This window comes from Pinus tabuliformis, chromosome 9 (assembly GCF_031772625.1).
Source record: "Pinus tabuliformis cultivar Carrire ecotype Pingquan chromosome 9, CPIR1, whole genome shotgun sequence".
In the NCBI taxonomy this organism is placed as follows: domain Eukaryota; kingdom Viridiplantae; phylum Streptophyta; class Pinopsida; order Pinales; family Pinaceae; genus Pinus; species Pinus tabuliformis.
Window position 1 is genome coordinate 1022472775 of NC_142307.1, and position 12589 is coordinate 1022485363.

The 12589-nt window shown below is 33.8% G+C and overlaps 1 pseudogene; it reads left to right on the forward strand.

The window, feature by feature from the left end:
- The window catches only part of LOC149152187 (iron-sulfur cluster assembly SufBD family protein ycf24 pseudogene), a 111246-nt pseudogene extending 107390 nt beyond the window's left edge, over positions 1 to 3856 (forward strand).
- The last annotated feature ends 8733 nt before the right edge of the window (positions 3857 to 12589 follow it).

A 12589-nucleotide genomic window follows, 5' to 3' on the forward strand; every position in this document is an offset into this window, starting at 1 on the left:
GAGCTTCAATGTTGTTGTTGGGTCCAGTATGAAAATTGGATGAAAAGTGGCCTTTCAGATTATGTGTTGTGCTTCAGTGTATCCAGTCTGAAAATTGATGAAACGTGGTACCTGGAGGAGAGAAGATTGTAGGCCAGCGCCTATGTACTAGTATCTAAGCTAGTACAAAAGCTAAGGGAGATCTTTGGAGCATTGTAGCAGGTAGCAGCCTGCGTACTAGTAAATGGATCGGCTAGTACAAGAGCAAAGGGGGTTGTAGCTCCCGTACTGGTATAAGACTGCACCAGTACAAATATTGTAAAAGGATTTTCTTATTAAGAAGAAGATTGAGATGACTTGCAGCAGGTGGTTTTTCTCCCGCATTGGGTTTCCACCTTATATCATGGTGTTCATGTGTGTGCCTTATGTGTGATGATCTATTCTCTATTACGGCATCTGTTATCTGATAATATGGTTGATAATGTTCTAATGCACTCATTGAAGATCAATTAACTTAATCATAAGAAGTTGTGGAAGTATCATATATGAATCTGATTATGGAAATGAAAAAGTTTTATTAATGTGATAATACTGATTCACCCCCCCCCCCCCCCCCCCCCCTCTCAGTATTATTTCCAACAAACAATTCATAAAAAGACAATGAACAAGTAAACATTTTGCATGTCCTTATTGTACATATCAGTTTGCTCCTCCCTGACTTTTCTAGGGTTAGAAAGCATAAAATTTTACTTTTTCCTTTCACCTTTTTTTTAGGGGTCGGTTGTTTGTGTAATGGAATCTACCATGCCCAAATTCAAAGGACTCGAGTGATTTAAGAATTTTTTTTGGTAAGATGAAAATACTAGACCTTACTCAAACTTTGTTACATGAAATTAAAATTTCTTGTAATCATGAACATAAAATCTCTTCTGTTTCATCCTTAGATTTTGATCTCAATGCCTGCAATTTTATACCATGTTACTATATTTTAAGTAGAATATACTTAGCTCCATTAAACCTTACAACTCTCGAAAGCTTAGGTTAATTTTAGCTAAAAAGAAGGAACCCGAATGAATTTTGCAATTTATACTCAATGCTTACAGACAATGATTAAAAATGGAAGAACCCAAATGGTCTGATAACTTTTACCCACCCATCAATTTCCAATACCTTTGCTATTATTCTGAACCTAAACAGAGAGAGTAGACTAATAAGAGGAGCCTGGATGAGGTGGACCCTAACCTGCTTGATACTTTTCAAAAGTTGGGCATGCCCTTGACTAAAAAAAGTGATTGACCAACATTGTTGTAGATGTTGTTTTTGATAGTGTTTTCAGTGCTACCATGCATAGGTAGACTCTATAGACAGTTGAGGTTATCTTTTGTTCGTTATAAGAGGTAATTCGAGAGTATCTTGATCTAGTTAGGAAGTAGCTTAGCAGGGTTGTTCCTCCTGCTGATAACTATTTTGTTGCATTGTATATTTTTTTTAGTGATAGATCTTTCTATTAAATCCCCAAGCACACATTGTCACCCATGGAAATATCCACTTATTTCAGGATGAATGAGATGGAGACCAGACAGTTTGAAAGGACTCTTATTGTTGTAGATGAGAGGAGTTATGTGAGGTGAGAGGAGTTATGTGACATATATTGAAGGATGCACTACACCATTTTATGACACCAATCATCTCCATGCCACAATAGTGGATCTCTATTGTACTGAGGGAGCAACGATAAAGTATTTCACTTTAAAGAATTGGTATGTCGGGGACGAGGAATGCAGACATGGGATTTATAATTTTATTACGAAAAGAGGTTTGTGCGATGGAGACAAATCAAGGATTTCATGGACCTGAGTAGAGACTGGTTCGACAATCACCTGGAAATACTCAAGCATTGTTTTGAAAGGCGATGATGCAATTGGAGAGTTCTATTATGTTGCCTTGAAAAATAACTATCAATAGGGGGGGACAAAGATGATCCATATAGGGAAGAATTGCAGGAGTAGGATTGTTTCTAAAATTATATCTATAGGCAAGTCAAGGAACTACTACAGAGGATTAGTGCAGGTGCAACCAAATTCTCATAATGCAAGGAATTTTTCACAGTGTGATTCGATGCTCATCAGTGACCAGGCAACTGCAAATAATTATCGTTACATTTAGGTACAATTTGAGTTGAATTCTAAAGTCTCTAATTTAATTTATTGATAGTCCTTCTTGTGTCCTTCTCTCTCTAAATTTCATTGTGGTAGGATTGGAATGGGTTACAAAATCAAGCATATCATTGAGTAAAATAGACACCCACATGTCACTACATGTCATTGTGCATACTCTCTATTTTTGATACAATTAGAAGTGAAAAATATGATGTGTGCACAACTAAAAATCCTAGAAGGCATGATGAATCCAGACTTAGAATGGAAATCGAAACCAAGAATCATAAAATATCAATAAATTTGTGACATGAAGTAAAAAACACAATAAAAGATTCTATGCCAACATTATCTATTTAGTGCAAGATACTAGTAATATTTCATACTTTTCAGAGATGGTGGATGTCATGAAGATGCCCTCAAGCAAAGTTATTGACTTGAAGATAAGATGGTCAGTGCAACTATTTACTTTAAATAGGCTAAATTTAGGTAATTAAAACAAGTTTGAAAATCACTAGAAACACCACCCCCACATCATTTTATTTCCAGTTGTACAAGATAATATTGAATAAAATTATGAGCACTTCCATTTAAATTGACCATACATAAAATAACAAACAAGGTTGATGCTTTTAAAAGCTATATCCATCATTAAATATAATATATGACAAGGATGGCTCATAATTTTAAAGGCTATATCCATCACCAACTATAAGATAAGAGTTAATGAGATGAGAAAACGTTTGTCTTGATATAACATGTAAATGTCATATTACTTATAACTCATGCATATTGTATCTTATTGTGCATATGTTAATTGTATAACTTCAATATAGGTAATTTTTTACATTTAAATTGTCAAATATGTAGAAGTTACATTACACTAGCTTAAATTCGCACACAAATAAAATATCAAAAATATGGCAAGGGAATGAGTAAGCATTTTCACACTGGTTTAAAATTTCCACTTGGTTGGTGAAGAACCAATTCAATGCTATTTTCTGAGGAGTATTAAGTTATTAACCGAAGATTAAAAAAAAAAATATTAGTCTCCTAAATGACCGAAAAATGATATTTAGAATGTTAGATAGAAGTTACGTTTCACGTAACTATAATATTCGAACTCCATTTTTTTATATAGAAGTTACATTTCATGTAGCGATAGAAGTTACATTTACCTGTTTTAGATAGAAGTTGCATTTTACATACCTATATCTACCCTGACATAACTATAATATTCCAACTCCATTTTTTTCACACTTTTCAACATTTTAAAGATTTGTCTATTTTAGTGTGATTATGCAATTAAAGGGTTGATATTGTTTAAGACATCTTCTATTTGCAACATTTTGAATTCTTAAGTGGGATCTTGGGTAGGTTTTGTTACTACCATATATCATGTTTTAAGTAGATGGTGTTTTATAATTCACCCAAGAGACTTTAGGAGAAACCTTGAATTGCATGCTTGTTTCCATTATACATCTAATATTTGCAACCTTTTCCACATGAAGAACCCAATAGCTCATGTTGAACCTGAAGCAAGTACCTAAAAAATTGGGGAATATCACTTATTCTATTTCCAAAGGGGGATAAATTCAGAGAATGCAACAACAACTATCATAAATGGCTTTTGTCGGGTTGTATTTAATGAAATTTCACTACAATTTGCTACTAAAGTAATTCAATTGATGAATTTGAAGCTTGAAGGTAGTGTTGAATAGGTGTTGCAAGGTATCTATATAACACTATATATCTACATGATTCTAATGCCATGATATGGTGTCTCAATAAAATTATTGTCCAATGACGGGTGCTAGATGTAGATAGCTTTCTCATATCCTACAGGTAAATCATATTATTATATCTCTATGAAATCTCAGAATGTGTTCAAGGTTTGTCTCAGATAAGGAAATATGTATGTACTCTTGAATTTATCTATGTTGTAATAAGATCAAGAATAAAGTTTTCATTGCAAATAATTGGGATCTACCATGTAAGTTTACTTTACTACATGAAATTATTGATTTGTTAGATCCCAACTAGTTAGGGTTGAATTTATTTTTGTTGTTTTGAGATTAAAAATAAAGTTGTCATTTTAATCACTTAAATCTACCATGTAAGGTTTATTCAATACATGAAATTGTTTATTTATTGGAGCCCAACTTATTAGGATTATGAAGGGTCCTCTTTCATGACAATATTTATGAATGCTCTATTCCTGCTTAAGGAATTACATACTACAGAAAGGTGGAAAATAAATGAGATGCAGCTGAATGGTTTCTGTTTTAAAATGTGTGGAGGGAGTATAAAATCATTTTTATTTGCATTCAAATATTTTGGAGCACCCACTAAAGTGCTTCACTTTCCTCCTAGTTAATTCCATTTCTACTATCCCGATGCTTCTAGAAGTCCTTCCCCAAAGTGATCTCTTAACTATCTTGGAGGGAAATTGATTACTTGATTGGAACCCACGGATTACAATTTGATTAGGAGCAAGGCATGAGAAAGCTTCACATTCTTCAATATACTCTACAATTTAAAAGCATATCAAACGATTGCCTTTCTGTTTAATTGATACGACAATCACTCGAACATTTGTTTGGATTTTGAGACCTTTTTCAATGATTTTTTTTTTTTGAAAGTTATGTTCTCAATTAAACAAATTAAAGAAAAGGTGAAAATGATGCAATCAAAGGATTTTCCTGTTTTAGTGCCCAAGAATGCCTTGCTAATGTGAAGGGCTTGGTATTTTCTTAACTCAAGATTAGTCGCATTTGACTTCCTAAGCATTTCTTTTAATTTCATTTTTGTTGTGTTTATATTGCTATCGTTGAAGTTGGTGATCTACTATGTGTGTAATAGGAAGTATTAACTACTAAGCACTCTCAAAGGTGATATTGATGGATGACTAACTTTAAATGTCCCTACTTGACACTTTACTATTACATGATCATGCAAAGAAATTATTAATAAATATTAAAGGGAAGATGATTAACGTGCTATGTTTCTTTACTTGTCATATAATTACTGCATTCCCCCCCCCCACCAAATAATATATTTGAGGCTACTTTTTGGTTGTTACTTGCGGAGCTTCCCTTTGGCTTAGAAAAACATCAAAGGATAAATGTCCATTACATTTGGACATCGTCAAAGAGGAAATCACCAAAAGCAGTAGAGGACATGGGAGCAATTGGTACAATGAGCAGATAACCGCTAGAGAAACACCAAGGCACCATAATTTATTATGTATTTAGATTCACTCAAAATTAACTAGTCACAAATTTATTTATTTTTTTCTCGAATATTTTCATGTATACAAAAATACTTAAAACATAATTTCAAACTAATAATTAAATTATAGTCATAATTTATAATTAAATAGTATGATATGATTACTATTATAGGACACAACTATAGGGTCGGACTATGAGGGGAATTGTGACAATATATATACACTTCTCATTATATTAGACAATCATCTCTCAGAGTGTGATATCCATCCAACAAAATGTACTCCCATAGACCATTGTGGAATTGAAATTTTTTCTTTCAGTGGACAAGTGGTGATATATTTTCTTAGGTCTTAGTGCTCTTCTTCCCTAAGGTTTTGACACTACTCACAACTAGCACTTTCATTCAACCAAGTGAGGTACTCATCCTGGAAAGTTGAATCATTTTGTCTCCACAATCCAATATGATGTTGGATCAATCTCATGATCCTAAAAGCATAGGTCAATATAGCGAGGAACTTTCACTGTGGGCAAAAGAATATCCAAATTTAAGGAACATGACTATTTTAGAACAAGCAATAAGGATATTTTTTACACTGATCTTTTTAAGTTACATGTTAAAAATATCAGGCAATAGATAACTTGTGAAAAAAAAAGTGGGCAAAAGAATATCCAAATTTAAGGAACATGACTATTTTAGAACAAGCAATAAGGATATTTTTTACACTGATTTTTTTTTTCACAAGTTATCTATTGCCTGATATTTTTAACATGTAACTTAGTTGGTATGATTGTGCCTAAGGTTTTGTTGAAGGTTGAATACTAAGTTCCTAAGGTGTTATTTTCTATGGTGATGTTTTATTTGCTTTGTTTATATAGGTCATCTAGCCACATAATGGCCACTATCGAATGTTGAGGTATATGTCGTATAAATATTTTATAGTCTACTTTATTTTATATTCAAGTATTCATCGTATTTCATATCTTATACTCTGCATTGTATCTTCTTTCATTTTCAGGAGAGGAACTCAATATTGATGGTAAAAAGCAGCAATTGAAGAAAGTGGAGAACAATAACACTAGAGCGACAAATGAAAAATGAGAGAGAGAAGAGAATTTGTCTAGTGATACCCTTAAAGCCAATATTTTGCATAAGACACACTCATATAGACTAATGGTCAAGCCTTCAGAGTTAGTGAATTCACTTGCAATGCTTTGGCAACCCAGTGATAATGTTTTGAAATGATGAAACAATATTTCATGTGTAAATTGTAGTCCAAGCGATATTAAGTTGGAAACTCATATTGTAATACTTGATATTTTATATAATAAAATTTATATGGTTGAAATTATTTTTATTTGCACATGATATTATTTAGACTTGTAATTAGCATATGTAACTTTGTGTTATCATATTAGATAAACATACACATTGTATGTCATTTTTTTTTAAATTTACTCGCAAAATCATACAAATTAATTTATGTTGATTAATAATGAACACATCAAATCAATATAAAACTACTAAATTAGTAGTTTTTATTAATTAATGAAGGACACGAATAAAATGAATATATGACTAAATTAGTCGTTTATAATGATTATGAATGAAATTAAATGAAATGAATAGAAACTACTAAATCAATCATTTATATAATGAATATGAAAATACAAAAAAAAAACAAATGACTACTGCAAATGATAATTTTTTTATTAAAATGATGACTAAATTTTGCATATATACGATTATTAATAGCTAATTTACAGTATCTTATAACACAACTAAAATTTAGTCATATTCATTTGGTCATTAATTGTTTCAAATGATGACTAAAATTTGCATAAATATGACGATTAGTAGCTAATCTACAATATCTTATAATACGACCAACATTTTGATCATATTTCTTTAGTCATTAATTGGTTTTCTCAAGGATTTATATAGTAATATATTTTGTTGTATATTTGGTAATTAATTGCGACAATTAATGACTAAACCAATGAAAAATTAATAACCAAATTTATGACTAAATATACTACTATATTGTAAAATTGAGGAAACCAATTAATGACTAAGATAAAAATGAACAAAAGTTGGTCACGTTATAAGATACTACGAATTAGCTACTATTGGTCACCGACTGAAAAATGGTCATTTATATGCAAATTTTAGTTTTTTTTAGTAACTTATTAGTCATTTTGTACTAGTGATGGATCTGTAATGTGCTCTAGCTATGACTTTGTTCATGATTTGATAAGTATTTGATGGTTAATGAATTCATGAGCTAACAAGTGTTATTGCAACTATTATGAGAGGGTACTAGACCTTCTTGATGATTATCATATGGATTACAAACCCTTATGATTAGATATGCATTCGTGACCCATAACTAACATGTTCACTATATGTTTGATGAAAATACTATCATGGTTAGGCCTTGTTAGGTCAAATTCTTGTTCAAGTTTTGTATGTTTAGCATTATCATTATGTCATTTATCATTCTAAGAAGTTTCAGAAAGTTCTAAGCAGTGATCTAGAGGTTGGTCTAGAATTGTGGCCTAGATATCGAGACTACAGGCAGTGAAATGGGAAATTTAGGTCACAACCACATGGAGCAAGGCTTGTGAGTGCAGTTGGAGGACTTCAACAACATGCAGGAAGTGTAAAGGATGCAGTTGGGATTCTACATCATTGAAACAAAGTTCTAGCTCAGGGATTAACCACCTAGGGTGTTTCTTCAACTCCCAGGTGATTTGTAGTCCTTGTAGGATATTAGTTTATGGTCAATAAGTCTTAGTTGTAGGCCCCACTTCATTAACTAGAGCTATGAGTCCGAGTCATGTCATAGAGGCACTCCACTTAAAATTTACCCGGAGGGCTTGTAAAAGCGGGTAAATGTGGGGAGGGGTATTACATGGTGGTATCAGAGCATGGTTCAAATACTTGGACTAGATGGGCTAGATGCATGTCGTTATGCATGCAATGTCATGGTTATGATTGTCGTGCATGAGGTCATTCTATGAAATTAATGTTATCATACATGATGTCGACACATTAATATGAATACGTATCACGCTAATAAGGAATGATTTTGTAGATGAGATAGCCTTCCCTGAACTTCACTGAGGTATGTTTTTTTTTTTTTTATAATTGGTTATCTGACATGGTATGTTTGTAGGAAGAACAGGATCATAGATGACTAGCAGAATGGTGGATTACAGTTCACGTGACTCCTTATAGATCATATGAGCAACAAAGAGATGAGTACTCTCTTGACATAGTAGATACCTTGAGAATTTTAATGAAAGAGATGAAAAGTTGCAAGGAGGATAATGATAGAATAATTCAGTCACAGGAAAGACTTGCCATGGCATAGGAAAAATAAGAAGGCATCAATGTAGTGATCCTCCAGAGTTTTTCAAATTTGCAAAGACAGGGACAACCACAGATTAGTTATGGATAGGAGGACAAGGCTAAAGGGGGCATATTGTAGTAGGTCTCATGGTGGGCATAAGTTGGATATGCATGATATGGTTAGAGGTGGTAGATGGATGGATACACCTAAGAGGAGAGGTAGTGGTTATGGGTTCTATTCTAGTTATAGATCAGATAGGAAGCATGATAATCATGAATATCATCCTTATAGGAGGAGTGACAGAGGATACTTTCCAAATGAGTTCAAGAAAGCCAAACCTCCTACATTCAATGCAGAGTTGAAGAAACCAAAGGATGAAGGCGCATGATTACTTGGGATGAAGAAGTTCTTTGTCTAGGATAGCCATTTTTAGTCTCAGGGGAAAAGCAAATATTTGGTTGGAAGATGTGAAGTGTATCAGAGGCATCATGATAGAGGAGCTGAGTTGGCACAAGTTCAAAAGACTCTTCATGAATAAGTATTTGTTAGAGATGTACTATGACGATAAGGCCAAGGAGTTATATGAATTGAAGATGGGATCTATGAAAGATGAGGAGTATACTACTAAGAACTTAGAGTTGTTGAGGTATGCACCTTATCTCAAGGGTGAGAAGACCAAATTTCATAGATTCATCAGTGGACTTCCATTAGCATTCAAAGACCAGATTGAGTATGATGAGCCTTAACTAATCCTAAGCTTGATTGGAAAGGGAATGACAAGACTAAAGGAAAGTGGCCACAGAAGTGAGCAAAACCTCAAGATGTAGGTGAGAAGGAAAATGTTTCTCCTTCTAAGAAGTTTAATGAAGTAGAGAAGGGGCATGGACCTCATCCTGGAGAGCAACAAAATAAAGATAGTGGCAAGGAACTGTTACCGATCAAATGGGAACTATTACCTCAAAACGGGTACTCGAGCCCAAAAATCCAAAAAAAAAACATGAAAAACAACCCAAAAATAAAAAGTGTTGATTCTGTATAACCATTTTTTTTAGAGTAAATTTTTGATATTTTTTAAAAATAACAGTAAAAAACAATAAAAGCTATTTTGTTTGGTGCAAAAAACAACTTGAAATAGAAAAGTGGTGATGCCTGAATAACATCTTTCTTTTTTTTCAGGGTACATTTTCAACATTTTTTAATAATGACATTAAAAATAAAATATCATGACTCTGAAAAACTTTAAATTTCCAACGATTTTCAAGCATGACATTAAAGATAAAATATCATGTCTTTGAAAATCCTTAAAATTCCAACGATTTTTAAGCATGACATTAAATTTAAAATATCGCTTCTTTGAAAAACCTTAAAATTCCAACAATTTTCAAACATGGTGCTAAGAAAAAATGCTTATAACTGTTTTCAACCATAACATTAAAGATAAAATATCATGACTTAGAAAAACATTAAAATCTTGACAATTTTTCAACCATGGAATTAAAACCAAAGATTATGACTACAAAACAATCTTAAGTTTTCAAAATATTTCAAACATGACATTATGGAAAAAAATTCATGACTAAAAAAACTTAAAAAATGAACATGTGAATGAAAGAGTTATTATACCAAAAGTAATTTTTTTTAAATGCTAGATGTATAGAAATTTTAAAATCTTAGCCTAAGACAACTTGATACATTGCAAAAAAAAAAAAAAAATCAACAATCAAATTGACACGCACTGTAGGTGACCTCAACCCATTGTTATGAAAACTTAAAGACCAACCATGAAATTAACACATTATGGGGCAGACTCGATTCATTATAACGGAAAATTTAAAATCAACTGTTAAATTGCACATAATGGGATCGAGTTGCTAGACAGACATCGTCATGGACCCTACAATATATATATATATATATATATATATATATATATATATATATATGAAAACAAAAATTCAAATATTGAAAAAAAATAAAAATAAAAAATAATAACAAGTAATAAAACATAAAAAAAATATGACAAAAAAATCAAATATAAAAAATATATAGAAATGACATTAAAAAAAACTATAAAATGTAAAAAAAATTAACCATACCATGTAAAAAAAAAAGTTACAAAAATAAAATACAACATTAAAATAATAATAATAATAATAATAATAATAATTCCCCCGCCACCTTGAGGCCCAACTGGCCAGGGGTGGCAAGGGGGCGATTCATGACAAAAAATAAATCAAATATCAAAAAAAAAAAAAAACAAACAAACAAACCATAAAAATGTAAAAAAAAAAAAATCAAAATTAACTTGTAAAAATGAAAAAATTAAATAAAAATAAATAAATAAAACAAAAAATAAATAAATATATATATATATATATATATATATATATATATAAGAAAAAATAAATAAAAATTAAAACAAAAAAAAGTTTTTTTTTTTTTTTTTTAAGTTAAAATAAAAAACAAAAACAACATTTAAAAAAAAGTTAAATAATTACCCAAAAAAAATTAAATAAAATTAAAAATTAAAAAATTAAAAGAAAAAAAAAAACAAAACAATTAAAAAAAAATTAAAATTAAAAAGTTTAAAACTTTAAAAATTTAAATTATTATAAAAAAATAATAATTAAAAAAACAAAAATTCCCCTACCCCTTCACCCCATCCCACTGCCTCCCCCTTCCCTGCCCCGCCCCATTGCACCCTAGCCCCACTCCTCCCCTCTCCACCGCACCCCAATAAAAACAACATTTAAAAAAAATAAATAAATAATTACAAAAAAAATTAAATTTAAATTATTAAATAATAATAATAATAATACAACAACAACAACAAAAAAAACAATTAAAAAAATTTAAAATTTAAAAATATTCAAATTTAAAAATTAAAAAAATAAAATTTAAAATTTAAATTATTAAAAAAAAATAATAATTAAAAAAAACAAAAAAGCTCCCCCTCCCTCCACCCCACTCCACCGCCTGCCTCCCCCACTCTCCCCACCCCACCGCACCCCAGCCCCCCTCCTCCCCTCTCCCCGCCCCACCCCACGCCAACCCCCCTCCTCACCTTTCCACTCCCCCTCCTCCCGTCCCCACAGCACCCTGCCCTTCTGTCGCTCCCCGCGCACCCCCTCCCTGCCCCCTCCTCCCCTCTCTCCTGCCCACCTCACCCTTCTGTCCCACTCCACCACCTGCCTCCTCCCCTCTCCCCGCCCCACCGCAGGCCGACCCCCCTCCTCCCCTCCCCACCGCACCCCACCCTTCTATCGTTCCCCGCGCACTGTCTCCCTCCCCCCTCGTCCCCTCTCTCCTGCCCACCGCACCCTACCCCACCCTTCGGTCACTTCCCGCCCACCCCCTCCTCCTCCCCTCTCTCCTGCCCACCGCACCCCACTCCACCCTTTTGTCGCTTCCTGCCCACCCACACTCTCCCCCTCTCCACTTCCACCCCACCTCCGTCCACATCCTCCCTTCCCACCTCACCCCCGCCCACCCTCTCCCTCGGCCCCCTCCCCTCCCCACCCGCCAGGGCCCCCAGCGTGCGGCCCTTTGGCCACTGATTGGGCACCTGAGGCGAGTGGGCAGGGCTGTTGTGGCCCCTTGGCCGCTAGCTGGGGGCCCGGGCAGGGGGGGAGGGCCGAGTAGGGAGGCAGCAGAGGGAGGGAGCAGAGAGAGGGGATGGGTAGGGAGCAAGGGAGAGGTGGGGTAGGGAGGAGAGGAGGCGGAGGAGAGAGGGAAGGAGGGGGGCTGCAGTGGGGAGGGAGGAGTGGCAGGTGGGACAGGGATGACGACAAAGGCTATGGGGCAGGGCAGAGGGAAGAAGGGGAGAGGGGATTTTTGAAAAAAAATCATTTTTTATATTATATTATTT